This window comes from Nelumbo nucifera, chromosome 1 (assembly GCF_055504915.1).
Source record: "Nelumbo nucifera cultivar China Antique chromosome 1, China Antique-T2T, whole genome shotgun sequence".
Taxonomy (NCBI): Eukaryota; Viridiplantae; Streptophyta; class Magnoliopsida; order Proteales; family Nelumbonaceae; genus Nelumbo; species Nelumbo nucifera.
In genome coordinates this window covers 44,322,636-44,338,486 of record NC_142649.1, presented here as the reverse complement: position 1 = coordinate 44,338,486, position 15,851 = coordinate 44,322,636, and the positions used below count along the sequence as shown (strand labels likewise).

General features: G+C 42.5%; 1 long non-coding RNA gene across 1 annotated transcript; it reads right to left on the bottom strand.

Annotated features, from left to right (window-relative positions):
• Positions 1–233: 233 nt before the first annotated feature.
• On the bottom strand, positions 234–2,343 carry LOC148803197 (uncharacterized). The gene is made up of 3 exons (XR_016084565.1): positions 2,288–2,343; positions 939–1,322; positions 234–360 (listed from the first exon to the last, which is right to left on the bottom strand). It is a non-coding gene; the product is annotated as an uncharacterized LOC148803197 (long non-coding RNA).
• Positions 2,344–15,851: the final 13,508 nt, after the last annotated feature.

Below are 15,851 nucleotides of genomic sequence, written 5' to 3'. Positions count from 1 at the left end.
TAGCAGAACAACAATCTATGGCTAGCTAAAAGACCTTTTGCAACGGTTTTCGTTGACTGTAGCATACCTTTAGAAACGGTTTTCATTGCCTGTAGCAAAAGACATAAAGCCTAAATGGCTAGATCCTAAACTTTTTCATTATTTATTTGAAACCTGCTTTCCTGTATTGAATACAAGCACAAGTAATTCATAATATAAGATGGAAATTGAATTTAAAATTTCATTAAATGGTTCTTAAATACATGAACTAATTCTCAATGTTCTTGAATACATAAAACTCAATAAAAAAAAATGGCATGTAAAATTTGATCAAATGTCTCCATCCACACGTGTGAAGTATCATCCTTTACCATGTTCAATCTATAAGAAAATAATAAAAAATAAGTTAGAAATCACATTTTTGGAGATATAAAATCATATATGAAAATTTAATTAAGTATATATGGAATATAAACTCTTGCCTACTTTCTAAGCCTAATGTTAAACAAATGACAAATGTAAGGATTGAGATCAAACACATCTTTTATGAATTTCGGATTTTCACTAAACACAACAGTGTTTATGAATTCCATGTGGGGCCCAACTATGTTGAAGTAAATCACTGAACTTGAAAGTTTTTTGGTCATTGAACTTGAAAACTGTTGTTTAGTCTTGGTAGGCTGAGGCATTTGGGTCCAAATGCTATAATAATTTAATGAAAAATTAAAGAAATCTTCTTCGTTTGACATGATGTTTTCTTGGTGTGCATACAAGTTCAACATCAATGTTTTCTTCTTCTTTTTTCTTTATCAATGACAAAGTCAATAGGATTTTTATTGATATAGAAAGATGAAAGCTCCTGCTATTTCAAGATTATCTTTCATAAGTAATGTAGCCATAATCACATTAGCATTCTCAATGACTTCTTTGGAAAAGTTTGATAAGACTCAAGGAAGCACCTGTCCATCTTGTTTACAGTCAAGACAGGCCTAATCCTCTCACCAAGGGCTTGACGGAGGATAGTTTCAGCTTGAACACATACACCCTCAACACAATCATCCACCACCAGTGCACCATCAGTAATGCGGAGAGCAGCAGTGATCTCAGATGAAAGGTAACATGCCTAGGAAAATCAATAAGGTTAATGAGATACTCATTCCCTTGCCTTTCTCCCTTCAAGTTCTTCAGAGAATCATCAGGCCCAAATGTCTTCAGCTCCACCTCCTTTGTAGCCATTGCATTGTATTGGTGGGTTTAGAGCTTGTATAGGCTTCAATACGGCCCAACACTGTATAGGAGCAAAATCTCTACTTTACTTCTGCTTGTTTAATGCAGTGCATTACCTTTTTCAAAAGAAAAATAAAATAAATTTTAGAGTGTTCTACTTAACTGTTGAATTTTAGTCTTTGCACAATATTTCTGTACATGTAGATGAAAATATGCTGACTTTTTTGGGTCATATAAACAATCAGAAAGTAAGCATGTAAATTTGCACTATAAGAGTTTTAGTTTGTCTGATGTGAAGCTTGACATATATGTTGACTTATCCTCTATGAGAAAAAGGGCAAAGACAAAGGGTTTTCTAAGACCAAACATTAGCACAAGGTATATGGCTCAATAAGTAGCTCCAAGAAAAGTTGTATACAAGTACCAAAGTATTGGATTGCAGGAAATGAGATTGGTCATAGATTCATGAACTCTTCACTTCCTTTTGAGTTCCATTCTTTCTTCTTTTTCTATGAGGTTCAATGAGAAATAAGTTGGTGCAATTGATTTGTGTGCACATGGTCCATTTCATTGCAGGTGGGCCACTTTTGATTCATACTTCATACCACTGTTGTAGTTGATTTTAAGTGGATTTCCTTCATGGGTTCAGCAACAAGCTCATGGGATCCATAAGGCTGTGTTTGGTTTGAAGGAAAAAGTAGGGAAAGGGAAAGATAGGGAAACCTTTACAAACCTTGTATAGGTTTCTCTGTCTTTCCCTTCCTTTCCCTACCTTTTCCTTCAAACCAAACATAGCCTAAATGTGAAAAACAGTGTAGACCCAAGAAAAAAATGCTCCTGTTTGCTTGGATTTGTCACAAGGAAGTGGGTGTATGAGAAGTTCCCAAATTGAGCAGTTTGGTTCTCTTGAACCCTCTTTGTTTCTGACCCATTAATGCCATCCCCTAAAGAGAGAGACTTAGCTTAAAACTCAACTACACATGTATATAATGGAATAATATATGTCATATTGATTCTTGGGATAACTAATTAAGGTTGAAATAGGAGAGAGAGAGAGAGAGAGAGAGCATTATATTAATACCTGTAAAAAATGCCATGTTCAATGCTTCTTCCTTCCAACTGTTTGCCGCTCAATCTAGCAAAGATAACAAATATAACAAAATCATCATAATTAAACATCATTATCATCAAAGATAAAATTATTATTAGTATATTTGAATATCCACGTGTGTATACTTACAAAGGAGGTAACCCAAGAATGCTGCATCCTTGTGCATCTCCTATAGTCCTTAGATTTGCATGTTTCTTCATCAACCCACAATTCTTATTTAATGCCGTCTTTACCATTACCTCACACCGTCCGGGACCAAGTTCATCTTTCCATACAACTTTTTTTGGATCATCTGTAATAAATAAACCTTTTTCTACAACTTCATTCTTTTCTGGACCCGGAACCATGATCTTAATTGCTGTCAAATACTGCACATGAAGTTTTTACATGATATTATTAGGAAAATATTATATACATCATGAATATACTAAAACAATTAAAAAATACAATATAGCAGATTTGAACTATAAATACATCTCAAATGAGCTAACATGCTGAGTATCTTGACCTGTGGATATGCTTGGAGAAGCATCCATACCTTGTACACCCTGCGATTGACAATTTAATACTTGGCTCCCAACTGAGGAATGGAATTGGTTTGGGGTATTGAAATGAGCAGCATCCTCATTTGGCAACTACAAGAGTAAAGTACGTAGTTAAATTATCAAACTTAAATGTGCTCAATTAACATAGATATAATTATTTGAGCCATAGAAAACATAATAATTACCTGTTTTCCTAATATCATCTTTTTCAATTGAGAAAACTCCTCTGCCATGTTGTTAAACTGGGAAAGCTTATCCGCCATGCCCTCTATTTTTTCTTCTAAATTATGAACCTTATCCTTTAATTCTCTATTTTCATTTTCTATCTGACCAATAGAGGCAAATCTGTTGTTGGTTCTTGGTCCCCACAAATCCCTAGGAGTTGGACCTAAGCCCATAAGGCACGCCTCTCTGACTTACCCAAGGCTTTGGCAAACATGTCATCCTGGGCAGCAGTGGTCCTTTCTGAGTTCTCATTCGTTTGTTGAGATAAAAGCTCATCAATTTTATCCTACAATTTCATTAAAGAAGTTAATAAAATTGCACAATAGTATATTACAAACATGTAAAAATTCTTAATAAATAATATATAAAGCATACCATAATCTCTTTTGATGCATCATCAACGGGTGTACCATCTTTACGAGTATGTGTTTTCTTAAAGAATGTCTCACCAGTATCCTCTGCCTATTCTCACATAGACCAATAGAACTTATTATATTACTGGGTTAATACAATATTGAATGCATATTAAGAAAATCATATTAGATAAAGGTGTTACCTCTTTGCGAATCCTTGCATAACTTTTTGTTCCTACACAATGGTTGATGACCTTCTTAGATCGGTTATCTTTGTTCACTTCACTAGATTTCTGCCATACATACATAATAGGAAGAAAATTATAAAGTATTCTAATTTGGATTAAAGTAGGAAATACATATAATTTAGCCACACATACCTTAAAATTATCAGATTCCCAAATACATAACAAATTAACCCATTGATCTTTATGAATCTGTGGAGTAGGACAATCAAGTTGCTCAATTGCTGGAACATTAGGCTTATAATAAGTCTTCCTCAATGTCATCTTCCATTTAATATTTATATTTTTTAAGGCCCATGCTTTTGAATTATCCGGCAGATCAAATTTTCGCTGCATTGCATATAAGAACCATATATACGACAAATAAAATTATATCATAGGGTAATAAAAATAATATGAAAAATGAAACATAGAAAGCTAAGTTGTTTAATACCTTTACAAATTCCCAAGCACGATTTTTTGTTGACTCTGGAATTTTCTTCCAATTGTCTACATCAATAGGAAATAATTTCCAATTTCGAGCCAAGGTTCCAAGAAATTGTGCCACAGCATCCACTCCTTGGCCTAGGCCATTAGTGGGGACAACAATCCTCTGACCATCGGGCATATAATAAATTTCACTACAAATTGTTGGCCCCCTTGTTCTTTTTTGTGAGGATATTGTCTCAGTGCATTGCTCTTGAGCATCTTCTCCACTTTCGTGAAGTTACTCTTCCTCTACTTGGGGAGCTTGAGATTCTGTATTGTTATGTTGTTGAGAATCCAGGACTTGGTGTGATTGTGATTGGTCATTATCTGCTTGTGGAATTTGTTCTTCAACTCTGTCATGTTGAGAAATAGAGGGTTGTGGTTGGGAGTTGGAGAATTGCAAGCGCTTCCTTTTCAATGACCCAAAATAAGAACACATGTGTTAATCTAAGGATTATGCATGCAAAATAAAGGAGATGTATGTGGAGAGTCACTTAAAATAGTACCAAATACAACCCAAGTCATAACCATTAACTAGGCCAAATCGACTTGCCAAAAATAGCATTCCACAAATCTTTATTGTAAAACATTTATCAACAATGTGATGTCTAGAACATTAAGATCCACATCATCATAAGGAAAACAAATTTCTTTCCAAGCTCTCCAATGGTGCTTGTCAGTGCCATCCTTACTAACCCAAAGGAAATTTGCACATAACACTTAGCCTTCTTAACATTGAGTCCGAAGTAACAACGATGATGATAGATGAACTGGAATACTAGGGAGGACACTGTAATTTATTTAAAACCATTTCCCCACCAAAAGACGACAAAAGCTTGCCCTTCCAACTAGCTATCCTCTTTGAGACTTTAGAGAGTATTTCTTCAAAATCCACATGATGAAGTTGAAGCCTTCCCACCATAATAGGAGTATTTAAATGGAAAATTCCTCTTTGTAAGCCCAGTTCACCTTACAATATTTTGAATTCTAGTAAGGGAGCATTTTCCATGAAGTAAAGAAGCAACTTTTCTATATCAGTGGACAAGAGGCCATCTCATATTTGTATAAAAGATCCATGAAGCATGTCAACAACACCTTACAATAATTTGAATTCTATTAGAGGGGCTCTTTCCATAAAGTAAAGAAGCAATTCTTCTATATCAATGGACTAGAGGCCATCTCATATTTGGATAAAAAAATTTATAAGGTAAGTCAGCAAATGCTTATTGCCTCTTACAGATATTATTGTGTCATCTACATATAAGCAATAAGATAACACCAAATAGCCTCTAGGACCATGATAAGAATCCACTAAATTAGCACCAACCAATTTTGTCAAGCCCCTACAACCCTACCAAGAACCTCTTCCACTAAAATGAACAATAAGAGGCGAGAGAGTCCCCTTAATGCAGACCTCTAGTGAATTTGAAAAAACCCTCCTTCAGAGGCAATGAAAGGCTTCTCATATGCAGGAGAGAAGATGAACAAGATTGCCCATTCTTTGTTCAATTATTCAGAGGCAATGAAAGGCTTCTCATATGTAGGAGAGAAGAATTAATTGGTGTGGCTTTAGGGAAAACCAAAAGTTTTTTAAGCATAGGAGAGGAGACTTCATAGGCAAGTTTTGTTTTTTCCTTTCTTTGCATCCGATTTGATTTGGTTTTCTCTCTCAAACAAGAATTTTAAGGAAACATATAAAAAATGTATCTAACAAAAAATATATATAGCCACCACTATAACCACACTTACCCTCTAGCAAAAATTTTGAACATTTACTGCTTAAAAGGGGTCACATAGCAACCTTTTTTCCTTGTATTGCTTTATGTTCATATTGTTGTAGTATCCCTTGTATCCCTTGTATTGCTTTATACAAGGGATTTTTCCTTTGGTGAAGAGAAGATGGTGCAACCACTAGATGAGGAATCCAAGGTAGGTGATAATGGCAATGGGAGTCATTTGAAAGCAGAAACCGTGATGACCTTTCTAACTTTGAGTTAAGGGTTAATATAATGGAAATCTTTCATGAGGATTAGAACCAAATTTCTTCTATGGCTTTAAGTTTTTATTTCTCATCTTTGTATAAAAGTTTGGGTTCTCTACTTTTATTTTTCTTCTCCACACACACTTAGAAGAGCTGGTTGAGAAAGATGCTATGCTATAGAGAAATTTGATACTGCAAAGCTTGCATTTGATGCTTAAAATAATGTTAGTAGAAGAGGTGTTCATTTGAAATAGATAAGAAGAATAGAACCATAACACACCGCATCAATAATAAACACCAACAGGGATTGACTCAATATTAGTATCATGTTATGTATCAAATTGTATGGGCATTTCTACTATTGCTAGTTTGATCAATAAGTTAATAAACTTGGTGTCCATTAGTAGATAGACTATAACAAAAGAAAGTAGAATCATTGATGTATATATATATATAGAAGAAAATTAGTTCTAGAGAAAATGAAAAAAGAAAAGAGAACATTGGTCTAGAATTTTTCTTTAGCAAGTAGCATTGATTGTTTGGAACTAACCAGCCCAGATTAACCCAAGTTGACAAATGAGGAAGCACAAAACATGAGGTACATCTATTTGTTATCGATGTCCATCATGTCATGAATCTATACTACTTTAAAAAGCATAAATGGCTTCTAGAATATTTCTGGAATATTTTAGGAAAAAACTTACTCCTCTACATTTAAATTTGTTGATAAAAAGTGAAGGCAAATAGGGTAATCGGTTATTGATATTAAATGAGTTGAAATGAGGTAATTTTATGATATTCAATGCACTCAATTCCCTCTCAATAAATCTAATATTTAATTTATTAACTTGCATCATGTTCAATGAATCTTATATTTAAGTCATTTTTGCTTTTTCTCATCATTAAGTTCTATTAATTAAATCCATACATAATAAATTAATAATTTCAATAACATAAAAGCTTATACTTTTAAAATCTACCTAGAAAAAATAGAGTTTTCATGTTGGTGGTGGTAAGAAATTAAACCATTTTGGGTCAAATGGGTTAATCCAAGTTGCCACGATTAAATAATAAAATTCAAAAATAGATAAAATAAAAAATTAGAAATTAAAAAAATGGAAACATTTTTAACGTACATATTAAACAATAATAAGTATGATAAATAAGAAATATTTTTATTAATGATGGAAATTGAATGTAAAATTTAAAACCAATTGAAAATAAAAATATTTTCTTATTCTCTCTCATTAAATCCTATATTTAAGATATATTTTTCTCATCATTAAGTTCTTGTAATTAAATCCACAATATTAATTTTAATAGTATAAAAATAAATTTTTTGAAAAGTAATTTGAAAACAAAACCATTGCAAGCAATTCAATCATTTGGGGTCAAATGGATTAATAAATAATTCCATAATTAAATAATAAAAAATTTAAAATAAATAAGTATAAAATGTAAGAAGTATTTTTATTAATGATAAAAATGGAATGTCGAATTTAAATTTACTAATAAAAAGTGAAGGCAAATAGGTTAATCAGTTATTGATATTAAATGAATTGAAAAGAGGTAATTTTATGATATTCAATGCACTCAATTCCTTCTCAATAAATCCAAAATTTAATTTATTAACTTGCATTCATGTTCAATGAATCTTATATTTAAGTCATTTTTGTTTCTTCTCATCATTAAGTCTGATGAAGGATGATTTGACCCGATCTATGAAACGGTGACACGTGGACACTGACTCGACGTAGGCGGCAGCTCAGCATTGCGGTCCAGTACGACTAAGTAACGGGCCCATAAAGTAGCTCGCTACATCGTAGCGAGCAAAAGGAGGAGCTCGCCACGACGCGAGCTCCGGGTTCCCCGAGCTACCTCCAAAGGGATATTCCGAGGCAACCTTAGCTCGCAAGCTAAGGAAACCAGCTCGCCCGAGCTCCTAAGCAGAAAAGTCATCCTACTAAGGGCACTCCGGAAGCACTCCGAGCTCGTTGAAGAGTAGCTCGCGAACGAGCCGCACGAGCATTCCTCAGGAAGCTTCTATCCAATAGACCGTACCAATCAGACTACGCCCAGTCCCTACTGATGGCGCAGTCCCTGTCCTTTCGGTAGTCTGCACCCACGTCTCTCAACAGGCGGAGGCGTGCCTATCACTTTGGAGACGTGTCACTTACCCAGGCGAGGAGTACGTCACAACGGCCACCTACGCAGCCCTGGCAGGTAACGGCTGTGGCAGGAGCCCAGTGGCGGTTATGCCCGATCTCACAAAAATGCCTCTATAAAAGCCCCCAGGGCAGAGGAGAAACGGCTTCTGGAAAAAAACCTCTACTCGCTCGAATATAGTGATAAGCGTGACCTCCACTCTTAGCCTTCGTTTTCTCTTTACTTCCCAGACACAATACTAACTTAAGTATCGGAGTATTCCCACCGGGTAAACCCCTAGAAATCCTTCATTTCATCTTCTCAGGTGCCATTCGTTGCCAACAAGAAGCCCGTCCGCAGCCAGCTAGGAGTGCCCGGATCGCGCTACATCATTTGGTGCCGTCTGTGGGAAACGCTTCAAAACGCCTTTCTCTCTAAACTCTTTCAGTTCCTTCTTCTTCCTTGAAACAACCCAGCGTTCATGGCTTCCTCTAGCAACACCGGACGAAGCACGGAAATGGATAACTCGAGGGAACAACCCCAGCTTCCTATTGTCTGTGTCGGACAGTTCACCGTCCCCCTCTCAGCGGACGGAATCCCCAGCTTGAATGTGCCTCTCACAATGGCACCTGTCATCGCCCCACTCCCTGCTACAGTCAGAATGACGATCACTGAACCTTCGGTCGTGCCCCCAGTGGCCAGCCCGAACCAGCTGGAGGACCTGATGCAGTGCATGAGAGCCATGCAGGCCCAAATGCAACAGTTCCAACAACTTCAGCTTTATCAACAACACATGCTGCATCAGGTCTCCCAGTACCAGTATCAGCAGCAATTCCCCCAGCTGCCCCAACCTCAGTCTCAACAGCCTTAGCTCCAGCCTCAACACCTGGCCTCGCAGCAAGCCAAGTCTTGCCGCTAGAGCGAACACTCCGGCCGAGGAGAGGCCCCCCAAAATCTCCCAAAAAACCAAGCCTCCCCCCATGGCAGATGGGAGAGACCGGCTACCCCGATCTCGCCGCGGGCGAACAGGTCAGGAGGACCCCGGCTAGGTAGGTCAACGTCGCCTCGACAGTCGAAGTTTGGAACCCCGATCCTTGAGAACCAGTTTGAGATCCTAGCAACAGACTCCAAGCAAGCCCCCTCTGTCCGTAGCCATCACTAGCAGACCGGGCTACCCCCGGCGCAAACCGTTCTGGATAGCACGGAGGTGAGCAGCACGAACGCCGAACCCGTCAAGAAGCAGAGACGCCGCCGCCGAGCTCGCCGATCTGTCACCCGCGATTTGCCCGAGCTCATGGGCAAAGAAGAGGTAGGCTCGGCAGAAGCCAAAGCTCCCCTCCTCTCGGTTTTGTCCCCCTATCTTCCGAACTCCTAGCGGTCCCAATGCCCAAGGATTTCAAGCTCCCCCTTCTTGACAAGTATGACGGGTCGTTCGACCCGAGTGATCATGTAGATGCCTTTCAGTCACAGATGCACCTGGCGCGAGCCAGTGAGTCATGCATGTGCGTGGCCTTCTCCACTATGTTCAGGCGAGCAGCCCGCACATGGTACCGGAACTTGGCACCCGGGTCGATAAGAAGTTGGGCGCAGTTCGCACAAGCCTTCACGTCCCACTTTGTCACCAGCAAGTGGTGCCCGCGAACTGAAGAAAGCATCTCCAACGTAGCACAAAGAGAGGGAGAGTCCATCGGGAGCTATATCAAAAGATTCAACGACGCTTGCATGCAGATACTGCGCCTGGATCCCGCCGTACGCCTTGCAGCAGCCAAGAAGGGCGTGAAGCACACAGAGTTCAAGTGGCACATGGTCGTCAACCAACCCGCGACCATAACCGAGTTTCTGAAACTTGCGGATAAGTTCATAGCCATCGAAGAGGAGATCAACCAGAAGGGTGAGGGCGCACCCGAAAAAAGAAAGAGAGAAGGAGAGTCTTTCGGTCAAGAGGACACCCGAAGAAAAAAGGAAACAGCTCGGGGTGCGAAGCCGGGTCAGTTGTTCCGAGCTCCTGCTTCGGACCGAGTTGATTACACTCCACTGAATGCGAAGCGGGCCGAAATTCTGATGGCGATCAAGGACGCCCCGTACGTGAAGTGGCCACCCCGTCTGAGGGGGAATCCCAATGACAGAAATAAGAGTTTGTATTGCAGCTTTCACAAAGACCACGGTCACAGTACTAAGAGTTGTAAAAACCTCCGCGACGAGATAGAGGAGCTCATCCGTCGTGGATATTTGAGAAACTTTGTACAAAATAATAATAACAATAATAATAGTAATAGAGCAGGTCGGCAAGGGGAGCACGGTAAAGACGCTCCCGAGTCCAGCAGTAGGCCGGCCGAACAGCCGCAGAGGCAGGCTCTAGAGGAGAGGCTAGTTCGGGGGACCATCCACATGATAGTGGGAGGTTCGATCGTTGCGGGTTGCACCTCAGCAGTAGCTCGGACATTGGTTCGCGAGGTCACCCGGGAGGAGCAGAACCTCCCAAAGTGGCTTAGAACAGAAGAGCCAATTTTCTTCACAAAAGATGATGCGCGAGGGGTCCATTACCCCCACGGCGACGCGCTCGTGATAAAACTGAGAATCAACGACTTCGAGGTCAGGTGCATACTCGTTGACTCGGGCAGCTCGGCCGACATACTTTTCAAAGCAGCGTTTGACCAGCTCCAGTTGCAGAGAAGCGACCTGAAGCCCGCAGACACTCCTTTGGTAGGCTTCAGCGGAGAAGAAGTCCAACCCCTTGGGAAAATAACAGTACCTGTAGAGATCGGCACGTGGCCTTGTGTGGTCAGATTCGAACACAACTTCCTAGTGGTAGCGACCCCCTCTCCCTACAATGCCATAGTAGGTCGACCGATCACCCATGTCCTATGGGTGGTGGTCTCCACTTACCACTTGGATATGAAGTTCCCAACAGACTTCGGTGTGGGAGTAGCGCGGGGCGACCAGCTCGAGTCCCGCAAGTGTTACGTTGCCGCCCTAAAGCGGAAAACCAAGGTGGCCGATGACCTTGAACTGGAACGACCCACGGAACAAGGCGAAGAGCGAGCCGCACCCACGGAAGAAATAGTCACGGTCCCGACAGAAGACCCAGCTCGGACGCTTCAAATCGGCGCTTCCGTCCAGGAGCCCCTACGATCCGAACTGGTAAGTTTTTTACTTCAAAATTTAGATATTTTTGCATGGTCCGCGGCAGAAATGCCCGGTATAGACCCCGATCTCATAACTCACAAGCTAAACACTGATCCTGTAGTTACGCCCGTTAGACAGAAGAAACGCAACCTAGCCCCGGAACGGTGGAAAGCGGTCGACAAGGAAGTCGAGAAGCTCCTCGCAGCGGACTTCATAAGAGAAGTCCAATACCCGAGCTGGGTAGCCAACCCCGTCCTGGTAAGGAAGGCCAACGGCAAGTGGCGCATGTGCGTCGACTACACCGACTTGAATCGGGCTTGCCCGAAAGACTGCTTCCCGCTCCCCCGAAACGATCGTCTGGTGGACGCGACCTCAGGGCATGAGTTGTTAAGTTTCTTGGATGCCTATTCGGGCTATAACCAGATCAAGATGGACCCGACAGACGAAGAAAAGATTGCCTTTATCACGGAGTTCGGCCTTTACTGTTACAAGGTTATGCCCTTCGGGTTGAAAAACGCCGGGGCAACCTTTCAGAGGCTTGTAAATAAATTGTTTGTGCCGTTAATCGGCAGAAAAGTAGAATTCTATGTGGACGACATGGTCGTCAAAACTCAATTCTCACATGAATTAATACAAGACTTGCATTCTGTTTTTGAAATTTTGCATAAGTTTAATATGAGATTGAATCCAAACAAGTGTGTGTTCGGTGTAACCTTGGGTAAGTTCCTAGGATACATTGTTAACCGGCGCGGCAGCCAACCCGGATAAGGTTAAGGCCATCTTGGACATGAAACCACCCCGGAAACTGAAAGAAGTTCAGAGGTTGAATGGCCGCATAGCCGCCCTAAGCCGTTTCATGTCTAAATCGGCAGACCGCTGTCTACCGTTCTTTAAGGCAATAAAGAGCAAAGGGTTTGAATGGACCCAAGATTGCCAGCTCGCGTTTGACGAGCTCAAAGAATACCTTACTAGCGTGCCGACCTTAACCCGGCCTGATGAGGGCGATGTTTTAGAACTCTACCTCTCGGCGAGCGACGAGGTGGTCAGTTCGGTACTAATGAAGGAGGTAGATCGGGTCCAACGACTCATCTATTATGTTAGTAAGGTATTGCAGGGAGCAGAAACGAGATACCCGGAGATGGAAAAGCTAGCATACGCATTGATAATTGCAGCTCGGAAGCTTCGCTCGTACTTCCAAGCTCATACTGTTATCATCCTTACCGACAAACCTCTGAGGCAAGTATTGCTTAAGCCCGAGGTCTCTGGTCGGTTGACGAAGTGGGCCATTGAGCTCAGCGAGTACGACCTCTAGTACAAGCCGTGAACTGCCATTAAGGCCCAAGCCTTAGCAGATTTCATAGCTGAATGCACATTCAGCTCCGAAGTTCCCAGGCCGGTTGAGCGCGAGGCTCCCACCTTGGGTGAGCTCGAAGCTCCCGGGCCGGTCGAGTCCGAACCCCGTGAAGTAGTAGCCAATGTGGCACCTCTCCTAGCTCGGCCAACTGCGAGCTGGGATGAGGAGCCCTGGATCCTTCACGTAGATGGCACCTCGAACCAACAGGGCAGCGGTGCCGGAATAGTTCTGCACGGCCCAAGCGGCATGAAATTGGAGTACGCGCTACGCTTCGAGTTCGAGGCATCTAACAATGAAGCAGAATACAAGGTGTTGATAGTCGGACTAGCCTTAGCCAGAGAAGTAAAAGCCAAGCACATCGTTATCTGCAGCGACTCCCAGCTCGTGGTCAACCAGGTCACGAGCAAATATGAAGCTCGCGAGCCGACCATGGTCGCCTACTTAGCCAAAGTTAGAGAGGCCCTGCTCAACTTCCAGTCACACTTCATCAGACAAATCCCTAGGTCGGAGAATGTTGAGAACGATGCCCTGTCCATGTTAGCCAGCACTAGCGACATCATCGTGAGAACCATGTACATAGAGGACCTGTCTCGGCCTAGCATTCTCGGGGGGGCAGAGGAGGTCGCTCCCGTCGTTCGAGCAGAGCCAAGCTGGATTGACCCTCTCATGAGCTTCTTGTTACACGAGACTCTCCCCGCAGATCGCAATGCAGCCAGAAGGGTGCAACGCCAGGCAGCTAAATACGTCATGATAGACGAGCGGCTATACAGGAGATCCTACACGCTCCCCTACTTGCGTTGCTTTCGACCTACCGAAGTCGAGCTCATACTCCGTGACACTCATGAGGATCTGTGCGGTGGACATTTGGGGGGCAGGGCCCTTGCCCAGAAAGCGCTTCGGCAAGGGTATTATTGGCCAACAATGAAGGCAGACGCCATTGAACTCATTAGAAAATGTGACAAATGTCAGAGACATGCCAATATTTACCACCAACCCGCTGCCGACCTCAAGTATCTCACCAGCCCGTGGCCCTTTGCGCAGTGGGGCATCGATCTACTCAGGCCATTCCCGCCAGCAACGGGTGGAAGAAAGTTCTTAGTAGTAGCGGTGGACTATTTTACCAAGTGGGTAGAAGCCGAGCCCCTCGTGACGATCACAGCCCGAAATGTCCAAAACTTTTCTGGAAGAACATCGTATGCCGCTTCGGATTACCTCGGGTATTGATTTTTGACAACAGCAAACAGTTCGAGGACATCAAATTTCAAGATTGGTGCCGAGACATGGGGATCCAACAGAACTTTACTTCAGTCGCGCACCCTCAAGCAAACGGTCAGGCAGAAGTCACGAACAGAGCCATCCTCCGTGGACTAAAGGCACGGCTGGACCGAGCTAAAGGATTGTGGGCAGATCAACTACCCAGTGTTCTATGGGCCTACCGAACCACGGAGAAGACTGCCACGGGAGAAACACCCTTCAATCTCACCTACGGCACCGAAGCAGTGATCCCCACAGAGATCGAAGTACCTATGTTGCGCCTAGAAGCATACAATGATCAAACAAACGAAGATGAACTACGTACCAATCTCGACCTACTCGATGAAGTAAGGGACCTCGCATACATTAGGACCGCAGCCTACCTACAGAGAGTAGCTCGGTATTATAACGCCAGGGTCAAGAGGCGAAACCTCCGTGTTGGCGACCTGGCCCTTCGTAAGGTTATGGTGCCTGAGCCCGGCGTTGGCAAGCTCGGGTCCAACTGGAAAGGTCCTTACCGAGTGAAATGAGTGCTCGGGGAAGGAACATACGAGCTCGAAACCCTCGAAGGGAAACAAGTACCTCAAGCATGGAATATTGTCAACCTGAGGCAATATTTGTAAAAATTGAGCGGACTACGGGTCCCTCCCAAAGTCTAAGGGCCAGAATACCGAGCTAACATGACCTCGGCACAAGAAAACCCTAGTTGCCACTTCGGCCTGGGAGAAATCCAGGAGCGGACTACGGGTCCCTCCCAAAGCCTAAGGGCCAGAATACCGAGCTAATATGACCTCGGCACAACAGGACCCAGCCGCCTCTATGGCATGGGCAAACTCCGTGAGTGGACCACGAGCCACTCCTTCAGCCCAAGGGCCAAAACACCGAGCTAACAAAGACCTCGGCGTAAAGAAAGACACTTTAGTAGCGAAGGCAAGGTATGAAATATCAAAGGCATAAGCAGCTCGGGTTCAAACCCTGCGAAGCATAGCTCGCCTCGATACGTTGGTCGAACTGAGGAATAACCAACCAAACTATGGGCACGAAAGACTGGGAGGAACTATGCTCTCCACATGATATAAGTTGGCCCGGCCGTTGAATTTAACTGGGAATTAAGTAGTTTGAGATGTTTCTAGAGAGGAAGGTGACCAGGTTAGCAGCATGGGTGGTGGTTTGATTAACAGAGGTTGCTGAGGGGGATTCCTGGGTTTCAGTCTTTGAGCCATAAGTGGATCGTATGCACTTATACTAACTCAAAGATTCAAGGTTCGGAGTTTGTCAAGATGGTAAATGTATTGTATTGATCAAAGCATATATATACAGGTACAACCGGTGGAGCATTAAAGAATTTGGATACTTGAAAATATTGAAAAAAGATACAACAATTAACGATGCAAATAGAATGTAAATTCCGGTTCAGGGTAAATTTACATTTTATATGAACCATTTTACACTTTATATATTTGCATCGTTTCCAAATACAGCCTAAGGTATTCAGTATTGCCTTGATCATCGGCTGTATCTTGTTTGGCTGGCAGCATGGTTTTTAAAACCGAACCGGTCAAGGGTCCGGTTACCGGTTTGAACGGTCCGACCATTCGACTTGAACGGTCAGTCCGTTCTGACAAAAAATAAAAGAAATTTAAAAAGTTAAAATACGGTCAAAACCATTCGAGCAGTTAATCAGCCGATTCAGTGATTTGCTGACCAAAATCAACGATTTTGGAGAAAATATAGCCGATAACCAGTTCCCGGTTTTTTCGGTCTGACCGTCCGGTCCAGTCCAGTTTTGAAAACCATGGCTGGAAGGACCACATGCACGTGTGATTTCCTTAACAGCC